Consider the following 24,364-nt stretch of genomic DNA (forward strand, 5'->3'; position numbering starts at 1 on the left):
GTCATAGTCCATCTCAATGTATAAGGGAACCGTTCAATAGTCTTATCACAGTGGGGTAGAAGCTGTCCTTAAGTCTGGTGGTACGTGCCCTCAGGCTCCTGTATCTTCTACCCGATGGAAGAGCAGAGAAGAGAGAAAAATCATGGTCTGATCAGGGACAGCCAGCGTGGCTTTGTGAAGGGCAGATCACGTCTCACAAGCCTGGTAGTGTTCTTTGAGGAGGTGACCAGACAGACTGATGAGGGTAGTGCAGTAGATGTGGTCTACATGGATTTTAGGAAGGCATTTGACAAGGTCCCACATGGTAGGCTTCTTCAGAAGGTCAGAGGGATGGGATCCAGGGAAGCTTGGCCATGTGGATTCAGAATTGGCTTGCCTGTGGAAAGCAGAGGATTGTGGTAAGGGCTGTGACTAGTGGTGTCCCACAAAGATCGGTTCTGGGACCTCTGCTTTTCGTGATTTTTATTAATGACTTGGATGAGGGGGTAGAAGGCTGGGTTGGCAAGTTTGCAGACAACACAAAGGTTGGTGGTGTTGTGGATAGTGTAGAAGATTGTCGAAGATTGCAGAGGGACATTGATAGGATGCAGAGCTGGGCTGAGAAGTGGCAGATAGAGTTCAATCCGGAGATGTGTGAGGTGGTATACTTTGGAAGGACAAACTCCAAGGCAGAGTACAAAGTTAATGGCAGGATTCTGGGTAGTGTGGAGGAGCAGAGGGCTCTGGGGGTCCATATCTACAAATCCCTGAAAGTTGCCTCACAGGTGGATAGGGTAGTTAAGAAAGCTTATGGGATGTTAGCTTTCATAAGTCGAGGGATCGAGTATAAGAGCAGCGAGGTAATGATGCAGCTCTATAAAACTCTAGTTAGACCACACTTAGAATACTGTGTCCAGTTCTGGTCACCTCATTATAGGAAGGAGGTGGAAGCGTTGGAAAGGATGCAGAGGAGATTTACCAGGATGCTGCCTGGTTTAGAGAGTATGCATTATGAGGAGAGACTAAGGGAGCTAGGGCTTTATTCTTTGGAGAGAAGGAGGATGAGAGGAGACATGATAGAGGTGTACAAAATATTAAGAGGAATAGATAGAGTAGACAGCCAGCGCCTCTTTCCCAGGGCACCAATGCTCAATACAAGAGGGCATGGCTTTAAAGTAATGGGTGGGAAGTTCAAGGGAGATATCAGAGGAAGGTTTTTTACCCAGAGAGTGGTTGGGGCATGGAATGCACTGCCTGGGGCGGTGATGGAGGCAGGTACAATGGTCAAATTCAAGAGATTACTAGATAGGCATATGGAGGAATTTAAAATAGAGGGATATGTGGGAGGAAAGGGTTAGATAGTCTTAGTCAAGGTTTAAGGGTCGGCACAACATTGTGGCCGAAGGACCTGTATTGTGCTGTACTGTTCTGTGAGGTCAAATGATATGTTAGCCTTTATGATGAGAGGATTTGATTACAGGAGTAGTGACATTTTAGTGCAATTGCATAGTGTTTAGACTGCACCTGGAGTATTCTGTACAGTTTTGGACTCTTTGTCTAAGAAAGGATACACTTGCCATTGAGGATGTGTATCAAAGATTCACTAGATGAGTTCCAACATTGGCAGGTTTGCCATTGATTAGAGAGCGAATGGACTAGGAATGTATTCTCTTGAGTTTAGAAAAACGAGAAGAGATCCCATTGAAACAAACTAGATGCAGGGAGAATGTTTCCCCTAAGTGAGGAATCTAGGTTGAAAGAGCACAGTTTGAGGATATAGGGCAGGCCATTTAGGACTGAGAAGAGGAAACAAGTCTTCACTCCGAGGAAGGTGAGCCTTTGGATTTCTTTACCCCAGAGGGCTGTGGAGTCTCAGTCACTGATTTCATTCAAAACAGAGATCAGTAGATTTATGAATATTCATGGAATCAAAAAATATTTTGGATAACATACCATTGAGATGGAAGGTCAGCCATGATCTTGTTGAGCAGCAGTGCAGGCTCAAAGGGCCAGAGGTTCTACTCCTGCTCCTATTTCTTTTGTTTTATGTTCTTATGTTCCAAAGCTAATTTTGAAAATTGCACAACCAATTCTGTTTAAGTCTAATCATTGAAGGCTATCACAATGTCAGCTCCATGATTAAGGCCTGAGTGTTGATCTGGAGATTGCTAATATATTTTGCAACTGGATGGTAGGAAAAGTTTTGTACTTTGGAGAAATGAGGGTGTAAATTCCTTTGTCAAATTGACTTTTGCTGTGAACATGTCTCCTGTTGTCATCATGGGCAGCAGCAAGAACAATTTAGATTTTTGCTATGTCGGCATGTTCTCAGAAGAGCGATTTTCTAGTTTGTTTGTCATGACAGTCAAAGGGTGCTGTGCCTGGAAGCTATGGTTATCTTGTTACTTTGATGTGCTTTAGATTTCCAGGCTCACTTGATATTTTTCTATTTTATCAATTCTGAAGCAGCCATTTCTTCTGTCAGCTGATTATGTAGGTGTACTTTCCTTACTCACCTTGACAAACCAAAGTGGATTCCAGATTCAGTCTGTGATTGATTGAATTGAACAGGGGACACAGTGACAGGTTTACAACTGAATTCAGTGTTTCTTGCCTCCAACTCCCTGTAGCCCAGTCATTGTTGTATTGTGAGGAATGGATCTGACCATTAGGCAGAACCCTGCTATTCTTTGAAATAGTAGAATTTTGGATTTCCACCTGAGAGTAGATGATACCTTGGTTTAATCTCTCATCCAAAAGAAGGGCTTTCTGACTCTCCCCCACCTATATTTTCTGTTTAAGAGGTGGGATTTGAACTCATAACCTTTGGCTTCAGAAAGTACTATCGTCTGAACCATAGCTAACACGGTACACTGATCATTCTATTTTCTATCTATGCTCTTGTATATTTCACATGTTTAATTCAGTGAGAACAAGTTTTAAATAAAACATTAAGTAAATAGACAACTGGACACCATTCACCATCTAGTTAATATAAAATGTGAAGATATAATAACATACCTCTTTCAGTAATGAAGTTAACTGAAAAGCCAATGTGTCAACATGCATGTGGACAAGTGACATTAAAGTGTATGATAATGGTAGTTGGAGCTGGAGCTTCTACATTAATGCTGGTGCTATACTGGATGGTTTGAGAAACTGAGCATATGATATGAGGTTGTTTGCATGTGACTGTGGCATTGGTACACAACATACCTCCACCTTGTCTTTGACTTTCCACAACTTCTAGCCATTTAATCACAGCTTCCTGCTCCAAAGCCTCCCCACTGTTCAGGTCAGAAAGACGGCCTTTCTCAGTTGTGCTCTGCTGTGCCTCAGGGTAGCCACAGTATCTCTATTAATGCCCTCTCTGCCTGCCCCAGTGCCATTACCTCTAAGAATCTATTCTTTTCCTCACTCACAAGCTACTCTTGTAATGTCATCTACAAACATAGTTTCAACCTCCTCATGTACGCTGCTGTCACCCAGCTCTACCTTCTCCCCATCGTCATTGCCTTCACATTGCCTGCTGGACTTCGCTCCCGGTGAGATGCAACTCCCTTTAGCTTGTGCTTCTGACGTCCAATCACAAATTTATACTCTTCTCCAATTCCATACTCGTCCTTGACCCTGGTTACTATTTTATATTGAAGAACATTGTTTGGAACCTCAGCATCTGAATTAATCCTGATTTGAACATCCAGTATGCTATCTTCTTTAGCACAAAATCTATCCTCCTCTGCCCTTGTGTCATTCCCTGCCTTAGCTATTTAGTGCAAAAGGTACATCCAGGTGATTCCTCCAATAATCTCCAGTGACCATGAAAAACAGTTGTCCAGAACACAGCAAACATGGCATTGAGACATGGTCTGTTGAGACAGGCCTTGCCAGAGGAGTCCAAACAGAAATATCAAGTGTCTGCTCAACATAACGTATATTATGAGCAGATAACCCTCATACAGCTGAGATGTGCACTTGGTCAGGACCATTGTTAGCAAACAGCCTTGGTCACCCGATAGCTACCTGCTCTTTTGCTTCGGTGGATGCCACAGTTGATTGGCACAGAATGAAAGTCTCATGACCACTGCTAAAATACCAGGTTGCAAATTGCATAATGTAGGGGCAGGCAGTGAGAGGAGAGTTATTGTTAACCCCTTCCTCTTCCTCAATCACAAGGTGCTCTTGGTTATGTCATTTCCTTCAGCTCAAGGTATGCTCTCCAAGTGGACTAGCAATGCAAAGACATTCAAAAACATCAAAAAACAAACAAGTTGGCTTGAAGAAGAAATGCCTGCAAGGTAATAAACATATACTCAGCCAGCAAATAATAATCCCTTTAAATAATGCTGTTGGAACCAATTTGGCACCCACAGTGCCCAAACAATGGCTGGTAAATGACCACATTTTATAATATTGGCCACCTCGAATATTCCCATTTATGTCTTGGTGAGATTTTGTGTTTTATTACTCTCCTTTGTGAATGACCTATGAAGATTCCCTACTTTAAGGCTGTGGCCTTGAAAATCCTCATCACCGGGAAAGGCATGAAATATGACTTGGAGAACAGCACGGCAAATGTTTTGTCCAAGGGTTCACTGCTGCAAAAAATTCCACTCTTCAAGGCTCAAGGTATCAATGCAATTTAACAGACCTTGCAAGTTTAATGTGCCCTAACATTCTTCCTCACCGTGCTCTGATATTGAGGCGTGAGCAGTGGGAGTCACAGGGACAGAGCACAAGGGTGTAAGGTTAGTTAGGATGAAAACTGGGGAGGAAATTGGGACCTCAAGGCTTGAGTCAGAGCATCAGACTCATGATTAGCTGGTGTGAGTTAAGAGAATTTTCTGTTATAAAGGATGAGGGGTGGGGGTTCTTGACTTGTGTGTGAAGGCTGTGTTCAGGTCCAGGCAGGTGTGATGGAATGGAGATGGGGAACCCAAGGGAAATCTGACATGATGAGTAAGTTTTTTACTTAATATAAACTTATCTGGTTTGGGCTTGGATCTACTCAGGCAGATCCTCTTTCAGACATTATTCTTAACGATGATGAGCTGCAAGTGAATGGTCTAGAAAAAGAGCTGCAGTGATAGCAGGTTAGCAGCAGGATAGTAGTGTGAAGAGATACCCTATCAAAATCTATTGTTTTGGCAAATCCAGTGTAATTTGCAAGCAGCATTTGGTCAGGGCTGGTTGGTGAATGCAGGGTGTGAATGAACGTCTGGGCCAGCTAAAAGTTTTTGCAACCCTTTCCCTCAGAACTTGGCATAGTTCAAATAGAGAGTAAAAGAGGGGAGCTTGATTGGCTGTATGGTCGATTCCCATTCTTTTAGTTCATTTACAGGCTATGGACATCAGTGGCAAGGCTGTCATTTATTGCTCATCCTTGCTTGCCCTTGAGAAAATGGCAGAAAGGACATTACTTGAACCCTTACTGACCTTGTTGGGAAGGTATACATACACTTCTATAGTCCAGGATTTTGACTGGGTAATGTATTTCCAAGTGAAAACAGTGTGTGACTTGGTGAGATACTTTTAGATGGTGACATTCCTATGCACCTACTGCCATTACTCCTCTGGTTAATAGGTTTGGGAGGTGCTGTCAAAGAAGCCTTGGCAATTTGCAACAGTATGTTTTTTAAATAGTGCACACTGCAGTCAGGCTACACCAATGATGGAGGAAGTGCATGTTTATCCTGGTGGATGTGATGCTAATCAAGTATGCTGCTCTGACCTGGATAGTGTTGAGCTTTTTGATTCTTGTTGGATATCCAGGCAAGTGGAGAGCATTGCATCAACACTCCTGATTAGTAGCTTGTTAATGATGAAAAGGCTTTGGGTATCCAGAGGTAAGTCACTCACCACAGGATACCCAGATTCTAACTTGCTCATTAGCCATAGCATTTATGTGACTGTTCTAATTAAGTGTGATGTTGATCATGGGGAATTTAGGAATAGCAAAACTGTTGTATGTCAAAGAGAAATGATGGAAGTAGAAATTGTACAGCACTTGTGTATCATGTTACTTACATCACGTTACATAAGCCTGAGTCTGAATTGAGGTCTTGTTGTGTGCAGGTATGAGCTATTACATTATTTGAGGAGCTGTGACTGGAATTGAACATTGTGTGATCATCACCAAGCATTTCTAATTCTGACTTTCTCAGTGAAGGAAGGTCACTGATGAAGAAGTTGGACCTAGGACACTGCCCTGAAGAACTCTTGTAGTAACGTCCTGGGGCTAGGATGACTGACCTCCAACAATGCACAATCATCTTCCTTTGTGCAAGGTACAGCTCCAATCATTGAAGTGTATTCCCATGATGCCCATTGATTTTAGTTTTACCAGAGCTCCTTGACATCACGTCTAATCAAGTGCTGCCTTCATGTCAAGGGCAGCCACACTTACCTCACCTCTAGAAATTAACTCTTTGGTCCATGATTGGACCAAGGCTCTGACAAGGTTTTGAGCCATGTGATCCTGGTGAAACTCAAACTGGGCATCGGGGAGCAGGTTATTAGTGAGCAACCCAGTCAAGGACTCCTTTCATCATTTTGCTAATGATTAAGAGCAGACTAATTGGGTGATAATTAGCTGGAATGGATTTGTCCCACTTCTTGTGAACAGGACATATCTGGGCAATTTTCCACATTGTCAGGCAGATGTCAAGGTTAGAACCATACTGGAACAGCTTGACAAGAGGCAAAGCTGGCTCTGGGTACAGGTCTTTGTTACTAGAGCTGAGGTGATATCTGGTCTCATAGCCTTTGCTGTATCAGGGTTCTCAGCCATTCCTTAATATCATGTGAATTGGGCAAAGACTGGCTTCTGATGAGTTTGGGAAGAGACAAAGTTGGATTATACATCGGGTGCTTCTGGCTGAAGAATTTTGCAAATACTCCTGGCTTGTCCTCCCAACTCATGTGCTTAGACCGCCATTGTTGAGAACGATAATATTCATGGATTTCCCCCTTCTCCCATTAGTTGGATAGTTTTCCACTACCAGTCATGACAGGGTGTGACAGGACTGTGGTATTTTAATCTAACCTGTTGGTTGTAGGAGAACCAAATCTGCCTTAAGGGTTACATGACAGATTGGTATTGGTAATAGTTTATTATTGTTACTTGTACCAAGGTACAGTTAAAAAATTGTCTTGCATACCGTTCGCATGGATCAATTCATTACACAGTGCATTGAGGTAGTAATAGGTAAATACAATAACAGAATACAAAGTAAAGTGCCACAGCTTCAGAGGAAGTGCAGTGCAGGTAGACTGATAACTTGCCCATTGGTGGATTATTCTGATTGAGGAGGATATTGAGATATAATTTTAAATAATCAATGTGTGGCAATTAACTGGATAGTCAGGGCTTTTCCCTTCTGAGGAAACTGAGTTTCTAGTTGTGGTGGGGCCCATTTCTCTGCATGCTCTCATGTGAGCTGGTTCAGAAATTGTCTCATAAGGAAGTCGTTTTATAGGAATGTGACCTCCTGAACTGCCTTTGATTGTCTGAAACAGTTGAAGTATTTTATGACTTGTGTGGCCCAGGGATTTTTCTCTATTTTTGCCTCTCTCCGCAGATTACATGGTTGTAGAAGAGGAGGGGGTAGGATGGTGTGGGATGGTGGTCTGTGAGGGTGGTGGGTGCTAGGTGACTAATCAAGATATTCCAGCTCTCATGGAGCAGCTTTGATGGGCCATCTGACCTAATACTGTGGGTCTTAGTTTACATGTTATTTATTAGTTCTAGTATCGATAATGGTAATTTATAACCATGACATTTAACATGTTAAAGTGACATTATAACATACAATTATTTGTCACAAAACTCAAATATTTTAAGATCACAATTAAGTACCTTCCATGCACTTACCATTAATATTTAGTCTTGTGCTTGAAACACAACTTTGCTTCAGTCACTTCTTTAAACTCCCTTAGCTGACTTAATTTCTCATACTTTGTCTAAGTCCCACTTTTAGATGTGTGTTATGAGTGGTTGTTCTGTTAACCCGATTTTGAAGTCCCACTTCCGTCTGCTGTAAATCACACAGTGCCACAGGTTAATTCAAACGCATTTATTTAGCAATATATCGCTAGGGAGAAACCTCCTGACTCTCAGGCAGAGTCCGCAGCGGGGTTCTCCGAGGTACGGGGGGGGGGGGGTGGGGGGCAGACAGTAATTTATACAAACATTGTCACGCACGCTTTAATGAGTCAGGCACCAGAGTTCTTGGTTGAGCAGGAAACGGACAAAGGGCTACTGCAGATGGGCAAAGAGCAGCCTCACACCCCAGGTTCAGCTAATCGTTTTGCAATTGGGTGAGACAAAGGCAGGTATCACCTTCATTGTTTGAGACAGCCTTCCCATTTCCTGTTAAGATTGACCATCATCTCCATAGTCAAACATAATGGGAATCCAATTAAGTTCCAGACACAGCAATTACCACACAGCACCCAGCCCAGGAGAGCAGTGGTGTGGCTGTTCTGGCCTGAAGGACACTTTTTAAATCAGTATTTCGAGCAACCATAATTCTCATCCGTCTTAATATATGAATACAGTTGTAGTTTATTAATCCTACACTTCCTCATTCCCCCCTTTTATCATATCATGATAACCTAGGGGGTGCTTAGAACGGGGTTGAGATTTTATTAATAAGGACCTTGCAACAAGTATTCAAGCAGGCCAGTTCAAGAACTTCTAGAACTGGCTCCAACTAACCTTTGCATATTTTTGTGCCTTTTCTATGTTTACGTATTAATACAGTGGCTAATTGTTTTGGGTGGAGACCCTTCATCAGGACTTCATCAGGACCCTTCATAGATGCTGCCTGACCTGCTGAGTTCCTCCAGGATTTTGTGTCCGTTGCTCCAGATTTCCAGCATCTGCAGCCTGTCTTGTGTCTCCATGAACCTACTAGACTGTCATTGAAAAACCATCTGGTTTAGAGAAGGAACTTTGCCAGCATTTCCTAGTCTGGCCCATATTTGACTCCAAACCCAAAATGGGTGACTCTCAATTGCCCTCTGAAATGGGTAAACAAGAGGCAGGTCCCTACCATCTTTTTGAATACAGCAAGACATTGAGATTAAATATTACCTTGTCAATGAAGCCCATGTTCTGTGCTTGAAGGAAAACAAAATACCAGGTACTCTGACCACTCCACATACATCAAAAGTGGCCAATCAAGATAATGCTGCCAAAACAAGTTGCTTCATTGGTAGCAATGTTAAGACTTGTTATGACTCTAGTTCCAGATATTAAAAGGAGGTTTAGAAAGCCATTTTAATTAGTGGTGCACTATTAATTACTTAATATGCATGGATTTTTGTTCTTTCAAAGCCAATCTTATTACAATCCAGTGGGTGGCTTAGTGGGTGGAAAAAATAATACAAATTGCATACTTCAACAGAGAGAGACCAAGTAATGCCATCAACAAGTTTTTTTAATCAACCCTACACATTGAACATATCATAATTGCCACGTATTTCCCTTAGATTTTAGACAAAGAGGCTACAATTAACTAATGCATTAGTGAAGTGCCAAAGAAGAACAAATGCAATTAACAACATAATTCAAAACAAAAATACAAATTTTTAGCAGTATTTTTATAGTAACATTGAGATTGTGACTTTCCTGTTCACCCAATATTTGGAAAATGCTATAAGGTATACCAATATAATGAATCAAAACTGATAGACTTGTAGGTTGCCATAGAAACTTGTATAATTATGATAATCAGTCCCTGGTGTACAACCCAGTGTTAGATGCTCTGCTAAATGAAATAAACATTAGGCATTATTTAGTGAGCTGTGATATCGATGACGGATGCAGAAGATTGCATACATTATATATTCTTGCTGTATTTTTGCATAAAAAAACAAGGATCACAAACTATTATTGTAAGAAAGTGCTTTTTCTAACTAAATGTGATCTACAGTCCTACTCCATTTGCAGATTTTCCTACACTGACTTGCTGTTTAATTCTTAAATTCACAGAACTTATATTTGAAACACAGCAATGAAAAAAAAACATATTCATGTTCTAGATTTTGAGCAACATCAACTCATGATAACTTCAGCTGTGAATGTCAATATGGAATTCAGTTCATGAATTCTTTATAGTTCTGGAATTTAAAACACTGTGTAATCTAAAAATAGCACAATAAAATATTCTTATATACCCTGTATGTATATGTACTACTACCAGGACAGAGTCAAGGTATTTTGCATAAAAAGTTGTGCCAAATGAATTAATGCAAGTTGTTTTATTTTATTCTCTCATAGTTTTGGAATGTTAGCTGGATAAAGCTTCATAATGAAGTAGATGGCAGATAATACAATTAAAAAATCTTTTAAAAAACATACATTTTTTGAAAATTATCTTTTCTAAATGCTTTTGATTTGACAAGCCACTGTGGTGAAGGCAAGAGGTCATTTACAGTCTTTTGAGCAAACAAACATTAATGTGGCTAGCTGTCTAGAGAGGTCTGAGCAAGAAGGTAGCAACTGCCTTCCACCACCATCCTTCCCGCAGCCTGGTATAATTAATCATCATCTGAGATATATTCCATCAAATGGAGAAAGAAGGATGCTGAACTGTTGAACAAGGTTAACAATGGAACTTGAGCAACCTACCTTAAAACTGAAAAAAAACAATAAATATTTCAAAGTAATATAATGCTACTTTATTATACTACCTACACTCTTCCATTAATCCATTAGTAACAAAGCTAAATTTAGTCACAAGGTTATTATGTATATCTCCAATGAAATATTAATGTAGTCTAACAAATTCTACCTAAGGTTTTAGATCAACCTGATATGACCAAACAATAAGCTAAACTTATATTGCATTTACCATTTTTTTGAAGAAGGCAAAGTTGTTCTGTGAGCAGTTTGTGGTCATGAGACCTTGACTATAATACTGTATTGCTCAGGTGAACCCAATGATTGATTATCAAAGATAGAAGCTTGCTTCTCTTTAAAAATGGATGTTTGATAACACTCTAAACAGTAAATCTGCTGCCTAGTGACTACAGTGTCAGGTTTTTTTTTACAATTATGAATTATTGAACAATCATATGTTAAAGTGCAAAAACAGGTCTACCATTTCTTTATATTCTGCCTTCCACATATACTCAACACACTACCTCTTTCCCTTTTTACCTGCCATCCTTTCCTCTTCCAAAAAGATGCTAAAATTCTCCTGAGCATGTATTTTACAATTTTAAACCTTTCCTTTAAAGAGTGGCTGTTTTTCACCGCAATGATGTTAAAATCCTCTGAGTTGAGTCTGCCACTGGCCAAAGCAGAGAGATTCGCAGGATTACTCCTGTGTGCACTGGACACTAAAACCATCCAGCTCTCAGTGTCTGAAATCCAAGCCATTGATAAATTATTAAGCTTAACTATCAGATGATGGGACACTTTCACAAGCCACTTCAGCACGTGTCATCACCTGCTGTGAAAGAATAAATAGGCTAGGCCTCCTTGATGTAAATCAACAGTGACGTGCATGTCCCTAGTCAGAACTAGTTTCATCTAGATTTAGGTAGTGGCTGCCAGTGATTTCTAGGGTGAGCCCTCCCCCACCATTACATTTTAATGTGTATAAGACTTGGGCTTCTAATTTGCTGAATCAGAGCTTATAATCAGAAATGCTGTTTAGGGAACTGACATTCATATCATCTGCAACAAGTATTAATTCAATTAGTGACTTTCTTTGAATTAAATGCTGAACTATTTGGCAACTTTCTATTTTCTAATTAACAAAATAAATTCACCTAAATATTATAAACAGTAACAGTGATAATGAAATGGTGCTTGTCCAAAAATTACCTGAAAAATGGAGATTCGGGTTAACTCTGTGAATTTCCATTGCTTATGGCATAATAATGATTAGTGTCACAATCTTAATTCAGTAGAAGAGGTTCAGCATGTAAACCTCAGATTATTTTAGTGAAAGATTTCCCCAGGTTAAAATAAAGATCAGTTTAGATCTGCCTTAGTCCCTCAGCAAGACTTTTAGTGTGTGATCTCCATGAAATGTATATCGGTATGCATACTGATTTGAACAGAAATAATTACTCTGATTGAAGTATTGTTCATATTTTTCCGCATCACATTAGTAGATGTCTAGCTGTTCTCAGATGTCACAATTTGGTTCACATTTTATATTAATCAACAAACACCTCAACTGCAAACTTTGTGTGTAACTCCCTGCATCCCTGCAAAAGTAATGTCACATTGTAGTTTTCTGAAACATGAGGTGAGTCAGTGAAGAGTTTCAGAGAGCATGATCCATGATAGTCAAAACATTCTGTTGCCTCAAAAATATCAGAGACTTTACCTTACAAAAAAGGAGCAGGATACAGTGGAAACATATGGAAAATAAAAACGCCCCAGTTCACCTCAGTGAAATCATTTTTTGTTGTTGTTCAAACAAGGGAAAATGCATCTTAGTGGCATCATAGTGCCTCAAGTATTTGACAGAATGACTGAGTTCAATGATGCAGCTGACTTTTTATATCATTATACAGAGAGCCTCCATTAATAACAATAGAGCCATAAAAGCTCACCAACAATCAGATCTAATGACTGCTTCAATGGAAAGTGCATTTGCAGAATTAGCAGTCACCACAGATTGTGCAAAATGGAGCTGAGGCAGACAGCCTTGTTTACTTTTAAATATTCAAAATTATTCCAATAAAATCAAAGGGGATCAGTCAACATACTGTGTGGTAAGACTATACCAACAATAATTATTGGACAGGCTTTAATGGCAAAAATGGAAAATGGCATTCTGATTATGATTCATTTCTATCATAAATGTAAGAACTAACAATGTGGAAAGAGAGACGCCTCTTAAGCTGTTTCATATAATACCGTTAGTAAGCCATGGAAATTGCTATCAACAGTCTTGTAATGCTAATGGAGTCTTTTCCCTCTTCCATATCAGATTAAAAGGTAAATGTTTTGTACAGAGCTACTTGCCTAGAGTGTTTACATATTTACATATATATAATGTACTTTGTGAATCTTTAATGGGAGTAACTGATGCATTCAATTAGCATATCGATTCTTTATTCTAGGAAGAAGTTCTATTTGTTTATTGTTTTGTTGTTGGGGATTTGGCATTTTCATTAGGGGAATAAAATACCTTTGTGTTATTTTATATGGTGACAATAGAGTTTATTACATGAACTACATTCCAACTGGTATGGTGTTTGCATAATCTATTGCACAACATTGGTTAGAGACCTTTTTAACACAAATCTTTACGCTTTATAGGTAACATTGCAGAAACAACATCAAACATTTCATTACTCATTACTGCTGCATAAAAATATTAATCAAGCGAAAATCCTGACAATGCCAATTTATTGGTGTAAATAAATCAATCGATATACTTATGGAGTAGCGGAATATTTTAAAGATAATAATTCACCAATGATAATCACTCAAGCTAGCAAATAAATACTTGGAAATTAAAACCAATATACTTGATCCAAATTAGAAGGAAAGTAGGATGATTTAAACAAAATATAGAATGGAACTTTTATATGATCATTCAACCCAAGAAGGTGTATCACAACATTTTCAAGCCTACCAGCAGTGGTTAGAAATGACACAAACTCACATTCTACAATGATATGCCTTCTGAATTACCTGATATCTTGTAGTGCATGTAGCAAATACTTAATATGATTTCTCCTTATAGCTGATTGCTTTATAAAACACATCTCTGTTAGAAGTAACCATTTATATCCTTATTCATTGATTGTGTGGACAATTTTACAGTAATTAAAGATTCCAGGACCCAAAAAGGGTAAAATATCAGCTTCTTTACTGTCAACTCAGTTGTAAAAATAGTTATAACAGTGAAGACTGCTGTGTTTTTCTTTAATTTGGTGCTTGAGAAAATGGAACTTAAAATTAACAACTGAGGTTTGGGTCAATAATAATGATGTAAATCTTTGTGCTATGTACTGCTTGTATCATTTTGGATTTTTAGTCGTTTGTGGTGAAAGTAAACACTTTAGTGTTTGTTTATCACTTCATGGCATCATTTTAATTCCAATAGTGGTTTCAACCATGTTTATGAACTGACTATAATAATGGGAAATCTGCAGCAAGTAATTAAGTCTCAAGAAGCAAATCAGCTTACTTTGAAATGCAGTAGATAATCAAAATGCAGTTGCTCAAGTGTAAAATGCAGAATTTAATGATCCTATGTAATACAGATTACAGCTTTCATTTTAAAATCTAGTAGAGCAGACGAACAAAGCTGTGGTCCACATTGCTAGGTTTGGTTTTCAAATGTGTAAGAAGACCTTATTTAAGTCACTTCCAGCAATTCATAAACATCAGTAGCTCCTTATGACCATATTTTTTTGTTTTTTTTCAATATTATAGCAAATATTTTGTTTTAAATTTATTATCCTTTTAAATGGATTTGCTTTGCTTTTAAGAAAGGAGGTACTCAAAATTCTTAATTAATGATATTTCACAATAACAAGAATAACTAGAATTGTCATTAATCAAACAAGCTCCCTTGCTACAAGTACATCTAAGTATACAGAGGTTATTGTTGTCAAATGCAGGTGTGTGTATTTGGGTAACTATTCAAAAGTGTGAACACAAAGATAAAACAAAAGGGATTAGATGATGAAACAAAGAAACTGATACAGAAGCATTGACAAATTGATATGATTGTTGTAACTAAGCTGTATGGAGAAATACGTATAAGGACATCTACATGCAACTAAAATACTTCAAAACCATTTCACTCTTCAAGCTGTTATAGAACAGTTTAATGCCAAAGCAAATCTACACAAGAAGAAATGTATCCACCTACAGAGGCACTCTTTGCCCAATCCATCCTGGAGATGTCAGTGATTCTGAAAAAATATTGAAAGTGAATAGCTGCTATCAATGGCTAGTTAAGTAGAAAGCTAAAAAGGAACAATAAAGTGCATCAATGGTCATTTAATATTTGAGAACTCTACAGTTGAAGATAGAAATACACCTTTGTTTCGTTTTTATTTTTGCTATGTATAGTATAATTTAATTTTAAACTATTAAACTGTAGACATTTATTATAGATTCCTGCTTCTTACATTAGTTAATAAGATACATGTATTTAAAAGCTTGACCACTGTTGATGAAGATTTGATATTTTACAGATTTCTTAAAAGGATGGTGTGAGTGTAAGTGAAGGGCATTGATTTGAGACATTATAGCAAAAGGGTGCCACCAAATTCCCTTTGAAGAACAGATACTTTAGCCTTTTGAAAACAGGCATTAGTTCTTAGCAACTAATCAAAAATTTGGTTGGTAAATTTCCTGACACAGCAATAAAATTATTTGTGTAAATCCACAAAGATCTGCCACTTCCGGCATCTTAAATTGCGATTCTGTGATACTGTGATACGAACAGGAATCAGCCATCAGTTTTGGGATGGTGCCTTTAATGTTCGAAAACATTCTAAGGCACTTTCCATAATTGTAGCATTCGTGTTAGGGTTTACACAGCTTCAAAGCTATTGCAGTTCCACTATTTATTCATAAAAAGCCTGAGATTATCAAAATTATACAAATTACATACAAGCCTTCAAAATCTGCAGACTTCTCACATTATCCTTTCTCGAATATGCTCATTTGGGAAACTAATTCCTACAGGCTGTATCTATACATCAGCTAACAAGGTGCTTGTGATCGGTGCCAAAGATGCAGTAATTGTGTTTACCAAATGACATTAAAAGTAATGGAGAGAGTGAATTGGCTCTTTGTTTTCACTGTTTCAAGCGTTGTTTTATAATGTTTGCCTCACTCCAAGGCACTTGTCCAAGTAATCATTTGGGACTTGACAAGGCAGCACTTGTGTTTTATTGCTGGTTGTACTGAACTTTTCTGGTGAGGCACTGTTCCTTTCAATAGAATGCCATGCTGAAGGGCACAGTTATTTGAAAAAAGTAAATTGAAGGCCTGTTGTACCATTGCGAGTGTAGCCAACAACAAAGAACACACGTTTTCAGAGATGTGCAGCGGGGGAAAAAACAAAAATGGCTAAACTAAAAGAACAGTTGACATTGTTCCTAAGCAGAAGATAAGCAAGGGCAAACATCTGGGGCACAATAATAAATCTTCCATTGAAAACTACAGCACATATTTCCAATATATTCATGATGAATTTATGGAAGTGAATTCTTCAGTGCAAAGACATTGCAGCAATTAACCCTGCAGGCCTGTTTGTAAGGATGTCTTTCATTAGTTTGCAAATCACATTACACATCTGAGAAAGTGTTAAATTTGAAATCACTACTAAAGCAAATAAAATTACCTCACTGCAATTTTCGTTCCAATAAAATAACATGAATTTTACTTCAAATCAGATGCATTGTAAAATATTTCATTGCTGCTGCTTCTTCAGTAACAACACAACCACTCAATTCAACTAAGTAACAGGAGACTTCACAAGCTAGTGAAGCTTTTATAATTTCTATATTCTGACATGAGGCAGCATATTTTACACGCAGCTCATTTTTCATTGTAGTCATCTGTAATTTTTGCTGTGCAATTGCAGTCTTAATTTTCACTTGAATTTATTTGATTGTTACAGCTAACATGTACACCATATGTGAAGTTGTCTTTCTCTCGATGGGAAAAGACTAATATCCTTTTGGTACTCTGACTGGATCCTATTTAGATCCAGGACATCGAAGTCAAGGCATCAGAGCTTTCTCTGCTTGTGTTCATGTCTATATGTCAGTGTTTCATTGTGTTAAACTCCATCCCCCAGGCATTACAATTCATTGATTTGCAACACATTGTCATTTTGCAGACTTTTATACACTAGTAAAAATAACTTTACAAATGGTGGAAATAATAAAACATATAAAATATATTCTAAAATATCAGCATACAGCTGACAGCCAAGAGAGAGCTGCACCATATATTATTTTCATCATGCTGTGCATTTGGTATATATTTGCAATTAGTGACACAGACTAGAATTGTAACAACAATTACAACAAAGAATGTTTCAAGCCTACATTGATTTTGAATGTGCATGGTGTTTGGATTCAATGTCTTCATTTAGATTTTTTATTTATGTGATAATAATTGAATTCATTTCCTATTAGAAACTGGAACTGAAATACAGCTTTGAAATCTTGAAAGGTAAATGCTAAAGAGTATTTCACTGTTAATTATATGCTAAGAATAGAGCAAAAGTGGATAACCCTCTTTTTTTTTGGAAACAGTGCATTGCTCTACAAAAGATATCAAAGGACTGATGTTATTTATTTTTTAGGAGAAATTACTGAGGTGACACTACCTTTGATTTCCTCCAAAAGCTTTTGTTCTACTCTGAAAGCAATTTATTTCTGGCCCAATGATATCTGAACAAATGCAACTTTCAAAGGAGTTACATGTAGGAAAAATACCCTTTTAATAAGATTACCTTTGGCTAACTTCCCAAATGCAGACTGAAGTGCAGTGTTTGTGGTTTTTCAACAGCTTACACTAAGCCTGCACCATGGAAATAATCTACATTTAAACCCTGAGAAACAAATCAACTGTGCTAAGGACATAAGTCCCTGTCATTAGACAGTGATTAGGATAAACATTTTTGTACACTCGCCTGTTATCCTGGCTTGGTTTTGTGACAGACAGGGGAGGGAGGAAAGGGGTAACAAAGGTTCACCAGCAAATCTCTTGCCAGTTTATCAAAAAGACTGACTACATTACTAATTGTTCAATGCAGTGATCTTTGTGTTTATAAATATTTCAGGCATTGTAAGTGCATTCTATACTATTGGATGGAATAGGGTATTATGTAACTTAAATACACAAATTGTGATTATTCCCTTCACTGCAGTTTACTATCGCTGCATATCATGGCAATGATTTCTAAATTATGATGTTTAATTAATAACTATTAACAAGATAATTATATTTAGATTCTCAATATAATTACATAAAATCTGCAAAATATTTATGCACAATTTCCTGAATTCACACTTTTTTTCATGTCTTGTTTTGCATTATATTGCTAAAGTCTGATAAAATTCTATTTAAAAGCAGCCTTTTAAAATACAATGCTATTTTTGAACCAGCTAATAAAATATTTAATCACTATTGTGTTACACTTCCTTGAGAGGAAGCTGTATGTGTGCTTTTTAACCTATTTTGTTTCTTCTCTTTGGTTCATGGATAACAGTACTGTTCAGAGATACACCTAAGCATAGCATGCCAAGACATTCAGTAGCATTTGAAAGGAAATGGTCAAAACAACTGCAGAATAATACAGCTATGTTTAAAAAAAAAATGAGAAGAAGCAAAATGTGTAAAACGTGGATTGAGATGGCAGCAATAATGGGTCAGTTTAGGATGGATTCTCCCAGCTGGCTGAAGTGCAATATGACAGGACCAAGTAATAGGCTGTAGCGCCACATGCTCATCCTGTTTTACACTCACTATTGCTCAGAAGAACGACTTGGAAATAAAGATCTACCAATCATATATCTGGTTCGTTCAAAATACAAGCACTATCATACTTATATTTTTCCTGTTGCTCTTAAAAAACTTCAGTCATATCAAATTATCACTGATAGAAACTTCAAATGTTTTTTGTTGCATTTTCAGCAGATATGGTTATCCTTTATTAGCTTGTACCTTGATTAAGTTGTGAAAGCAATATATTGTTGATTTCTGTGATCCATTTCAGAGATGATAAAATACATGATTTAGTTAATGTTTTACAATGAAGAGAACATCTAAAATTATCATGTCACTATGTTGCTGAAAATATATATAAATTATCTATTGAAAAGTGAAATTGTAGCTCATGAAAGTGTATGAAATATAATAAGACATAAAAAGAAGAGACTAGAATGAGCATCATACTGGATCCTGCATAAGCAATTCAGAGAAAGCTTTGGCTATAGTCTTTATTTATGATCAATATTCATTAAATAACACCAAGTTTTTTGAAAGAATGACCAAGGGTTATCTCAGAAGATGAGCAATAATTCTTCCTGAAATGGATAATCTTTATTTCTGAGCTCAGGAAATGCAGCTGTGGTTTTTGAGCCAATGTACTCTTAATAAATAGACTCTTTTTCACAAACCTTCTAACACAAAATACTGTTTCCATTTGAACTACACATATTTTCTGAAAATGCCTGTAACCTTTGTAATGAACAGCAAATGTAAAGCCAGGATGGTCCCCATTTTGTGAATGCAAACATTTTAGTCTACAAAATAAGACAAAATGGAGGAAAGCAATGTAGTGGATCAGAAACAGATAGATGTGCGAGGGTGAAGGGGAGGGTTAGTGGAATGGTGGGGCACTGGGGGTGGGTCGCATGCTGAATTGTAAAAATGTAATGCAGCAGGATTTTATAAGAGAATCAGTATTTTAAGCTAGTAAAGGTGTGATTCAATATTTTGATTAATGATCTACTGTCTATTGCTACCACATACTCAGACATGCACACTGAAGAAACGTATGATGGAACAAGATAATTTTGAGAGACATGTGAAAACAGTTGAGGAAATTCAAGGTATGGCATCCTTGGCTTGATGACTAAATGATTATTTGAAAAAATAGGTGAACTGAACTTCAGATAACATTCAATCTTAGCACTGTGTCAAAAAACATTTGGTGGAGTGGAGGCAATGACATGGTAGTTTCATAAACAGTCATGTTACGCGCAGGATGATGCAGTTTCTTCGATATATATACTGCAGTGGAATCATGTTTTGTGTAATAGGTTATGGGTGACTAAAAAACTGTGAAGAATCAGACAGACATAATAGGACAGCTTTACTATTACTGATTATGTAAGTGATGCAATTGGAGATTGTTACTGATTTGCATACATCAGAACATTACCATCAATTTACTTGTTGGTGTGGTATATAATCTGCATTTGACTGTACTTATAATAAGCCTAGGGGAACTGTGATCCCAATCATAGAAAAAAAACATTTGCCAGATTTTTACTTGCATCTTGAGAGCAGCAGGATTTGTTTTATGCAATAAATATAATGACACTGCAGATGGATTGAGAAGAAAGCGCTAATCAGCATACATTCTTGACAAGCCTGCAATGTAGTAACATTTGTAACGAGGTAATCTGAAACATCAACTGAACGTTGACAGTAGTCACCCTTAAAGGGTTAAAAGACAGAAGAGACCATTTAAATAAACTTACTTAATAAGGTATGAATGCTTCACCATAGAAATATGTTACTTTTTCCACATTGAATTACAATTGATTTCGCTTTAATTGAATAACTGTTCGCTACAACAAACAGTGATAGTCACTTGTCATGGTTACCATCCTCAAGCAAGTCAAATAACATTGTAAAAGCCCTTCTGTGCTGTAGAAACATTAAAACAAAAAATGTTGGAAGCACACCCTGATCTGATGAAGCATCTTTAAATGGAAATGTTCATACCATTTCCATTTCAGTTTTCGAATGGCCTGCTTTCATTTCCAGCATCTTATGCTTTTTAAAATGTATTATTTACAGCAATTCCCAATGTTTTTATAGTTTTCAGTACAAATTGATCCTAGAATGTTAATCAAATATTAGAAAATACCGTAGCTTCTATAGACAAATCATTCCATCCTAGTTACTAATATTTTACAAATATTTCTATTCCAGAAGCAGTGTTTTCAATCAATAGGAATTGACTCTATTACACATACTCAGTGCTTTGGTCATTACAGGTTTCTAATCATGAATATGATTTGTGCAGTAGTTAGAATGTTGGGGCTGCCCCCGTTAATAGTCATTTACTGTCATCTAGCTGAACAGATTTGCATTAATGAATAACCTGAATTCAGCAATCAGCAACAAAGAGCATAGGCTACAGATCCAACATAAAGAAGCTCTTCCTAGTATTCAGAGACAGGTCAACAAAACAATCATGCTTAAATTAAAATTCACTCAGAGGGCAAACACATCTCTTCCTAGTTTGAAGTGAGCATCCAGCAATCGCCTCACAACCAGACATTAATAGAATGAAGGCACAATTCCAAATAAACTTCAACCTATGATATTAATGTGTTGCCTTATTAGGTTGGAAATAATGGGGGGTTGGGGGCAGAAGTAACCTCAACTCTATAATGATTATTTAGGCGTGATGCCTTCCATTCACTAACACCAGCGTATACTATTCACTGCGCAAATAGAAAATCGCAATCTCTTCACAAATATAATTTCATATAACTAACCAATCCAGGCGCTTGACAGTTCATCTAAGAGCAGCAGAAATGAGTGCCTGATGATTAGCATGAATGACAGCTACTGGGGCACACAAATTACACAGAATGGAGTGGGCCTGTGGGCCTGTGTGATTTTCCTTTACATAGGGTTGGGCAGGCAGTTCAGGGAACAATGATGTTAGTTTGACAAGATATGCCTGTGCCCAGCTCCCTCAATTGTCACCCGTACCAACCCCACATCTCCATCCCACCCCCACCGTCTTCCCAGTCAGGATTCAACATTATCTCTCAACCTGACAAAATAATCTGCTCTTGCAGAAACTAGAACACGCACAAGATGATTAAAAATGAAGATTAAAAATGTCTGCTTTGTTTCCCATAAAAATTACTGCTAGCAATGATTCCTCTAAAGTATTTTTGGCTTCTAAACATTCCCCAAATAATTTATGTACATGATGTCTGAATTGCCATCTGATATTAGTGAACAATAAGAGAATACTGCATAAAGAAATTTTTCATCTTGGCAGCAACCAATGTCTTAGGAATGTCCTAAATACTTATGTGAGAGCTTAGTATTTAGGCTATTGAATGGGAACTTTATTTTATGCATAATAGTAACTCACTTGCACTTGTAGCAGGTGAGAATCTTCTTCACTTATTACATCAACGTGCATTTCGTTGTCTAATACAATAGATGGACTGAGGATGGGTCTCCTTTTATGATGCCAAAGCAGCTTCAGGGGAACTGGCTTCTTCAGTGACAGTTTGCAAAATGAGTGTTTCTTGCACTGAAATATTTATACTTAGAATTTGTTATACCACGCTCAAAATAAGAAGGTTTGTTATAGAGAAGTCTGTAATAAGAATTTAATTCAATAAGGGGCGAATAAAAAAAAAGGTTTGGTTCCGTGAGAGCGATGTAAGAAGAGTTATTTGTCATTGGAAGTGTATAATAAGATTGTTCCTTGTAAAATGTCTGCTTGTTATAAGAATAGATTAGTAAAAAGAATAATTGTATTGAAAATCCTATATTACACATTTCCTATTATGATGAAAGGATTGCAAAAGAAGTGTTGGTCGTAGTTTATGATTAAAGTCTCCCATAATAGGTTGTGATACGAGAGATTATTCTACAACATACAAGGCAACATTAATAAACTTGCAGAATGAACATGTTAATCGTAAACTAATTCAAACATGGATAGACGTGACATTTAAGTCGAAGATATAAAGGACTATGGTATGTGGAAAACATATGCAATCAGGTACTTTGAGTGTTTGAGGCGTACCCTGTGCGCATAATATGTTTCTGCAGTGAGGCTGTTGAATATGTGCAAAGATGTCGGTTAGCATACAAAATGCAATTGATATCACATGCCTGATTTTTAACTGTGCAAAGTGGTGACCAGTAATTAAAGCTATTGGTTGGTTTTCAACCTTTTCCAAACAAACCCATTCCTGAGTTATTGAAAGTGATGTCACTGATACAGCTACCAGAGATTAACCTTCTTCTGTGCTTCTTTAAAAACATAATCCATTATTTTCCTTGACTTCTTCTCCATTCCATGGAAAACCCAGTTCCCAAATTCAGTTTCTCAGTTCCAGTGGCCACTGCTACACAGTAAGGAGAAAGGTCAAAATAAATATGCACTCCAATTGCTCAGACAAGGCACTATACTGCATGCATGCCTGTCTGTCTACTGTGTATTCAGGGAGGGGGCCAGCCCTACTGTCAGGGCTTCTAGTGTTGCCACTGACTGGCCACCTGCAACTTCCTGTATCAGGTTCAGCCAACCAGCTACCTCCAGACAGACAGTAGCCAGCAGACCATTAGTGGTTCCAGAACTTTCAGCTGTGATGTTCCATGAACTACCACCTGTACCTGCTGTAGATGATGTAGATAGAATGACCAACAATCTCCCATTTAATTAAAGGACAGCGGTGTTTTTGTTTTGCTGTTTGCTCCTCTGTTTGCAGTAGAGTTAAGGATTGAACACAGTGGGGCTGTACCCTTTGACTTCCAATGACCAGCCTCCATTGACTGTATGTGACTGACGACTATGATGTCTTGCCCACTGGACCAGATCTTAAGCAAACAGCAGAGGCCTGCCTCAGGGTTAGTTCAAGGGCCTGACCTACCTGGGCCACTGCTAGTGAGTTTAAGCTTTTACTCCTTCTTAACTAAGTTCTTGTTTTATCTTATCATCTGGAATGATTAACCTACCCCACCCTGTCCTACTCCCAACATATCATGATCTCCACTCCCTGCCAATTTATTAGTGAGCCTTTGATTTCTCTCTTCCCCCTACCCCCACTCCTCCACCCCCCCCCCCCAACTCATTCTCTCTCCTCTACTGCTTAATCTGTCCAAAATCCTCGGTCTCTTCCTCAACCCATTCCCTAAACCTGTGCTCAGTCCATGCCCTGATCATCTTCCCGGCACCAATCTGCCACTCAGCTGCCCAGATCTTCTGCCTGCTGATATGTTCCCTGCTCTTCTTGGCTTTCTCCCAATCCACTCCACACTACTTCCATTGCCCCTCTCATCCTCTCCATGATTGTCTGCCCCCTGTGATCCGTTCCCCACTCCCAACTCAATCTCCCCAGCCCAACCTTTCTGATCTAACCCTCCGCAATCACTCCCCTCCACTCTCTCCAAACTCTGCTGGGACAGGGATCATGGAGTAAGGGCCATTGTGCAAGATGGTGTATGCAAAGGCTGTGTGAACAAACCTGGTCTACTGCACTCGATGTTTTGAAGTATTCTGTGCGACGAATATGGCATCCTCAGGGCCTTGTGCCAACATAGTGCAGGCTTCCCACAGTACGTCTTCCTAGTTTGAAAACACTTGTGGAAGAATTTGTATTGTTAAATGGAACAGAAGAATAAAGGGATTGAGCAGCACATATTCACAGGTCATCAAAGTAGCAGCATATATTAAGAAAAAAGATTAACCAAAATAATAGGGTTCATTTCAGGAGAGAAAAATATATTAAGCTTGCAAAGAACCTTGGTTAAACCACACCTAGAATATCATGAACATTTCTGGCCACCATTATGATAAAAATGATATGGAGGTTACTAAGAAGATGCAAGGCTAATACCAAAATTAGTTTATCATAATGGTATAGAAACACTGAA

This window comes from Pristis pectinata, chromosome 9, assembly GCF_009764475.1.
Source record: "Pristis pectinata isolate sPriPec2 chromosome 9, sPriPec2.1.pri, whole genome shotgun sequence".
NCBI classification, from domain to species: Eukaryota; Metazoa; Chordata; class Chondrichthyes; order Rhinopristiformes; family Pristidae; genus Pristis; species Pristis pectinata.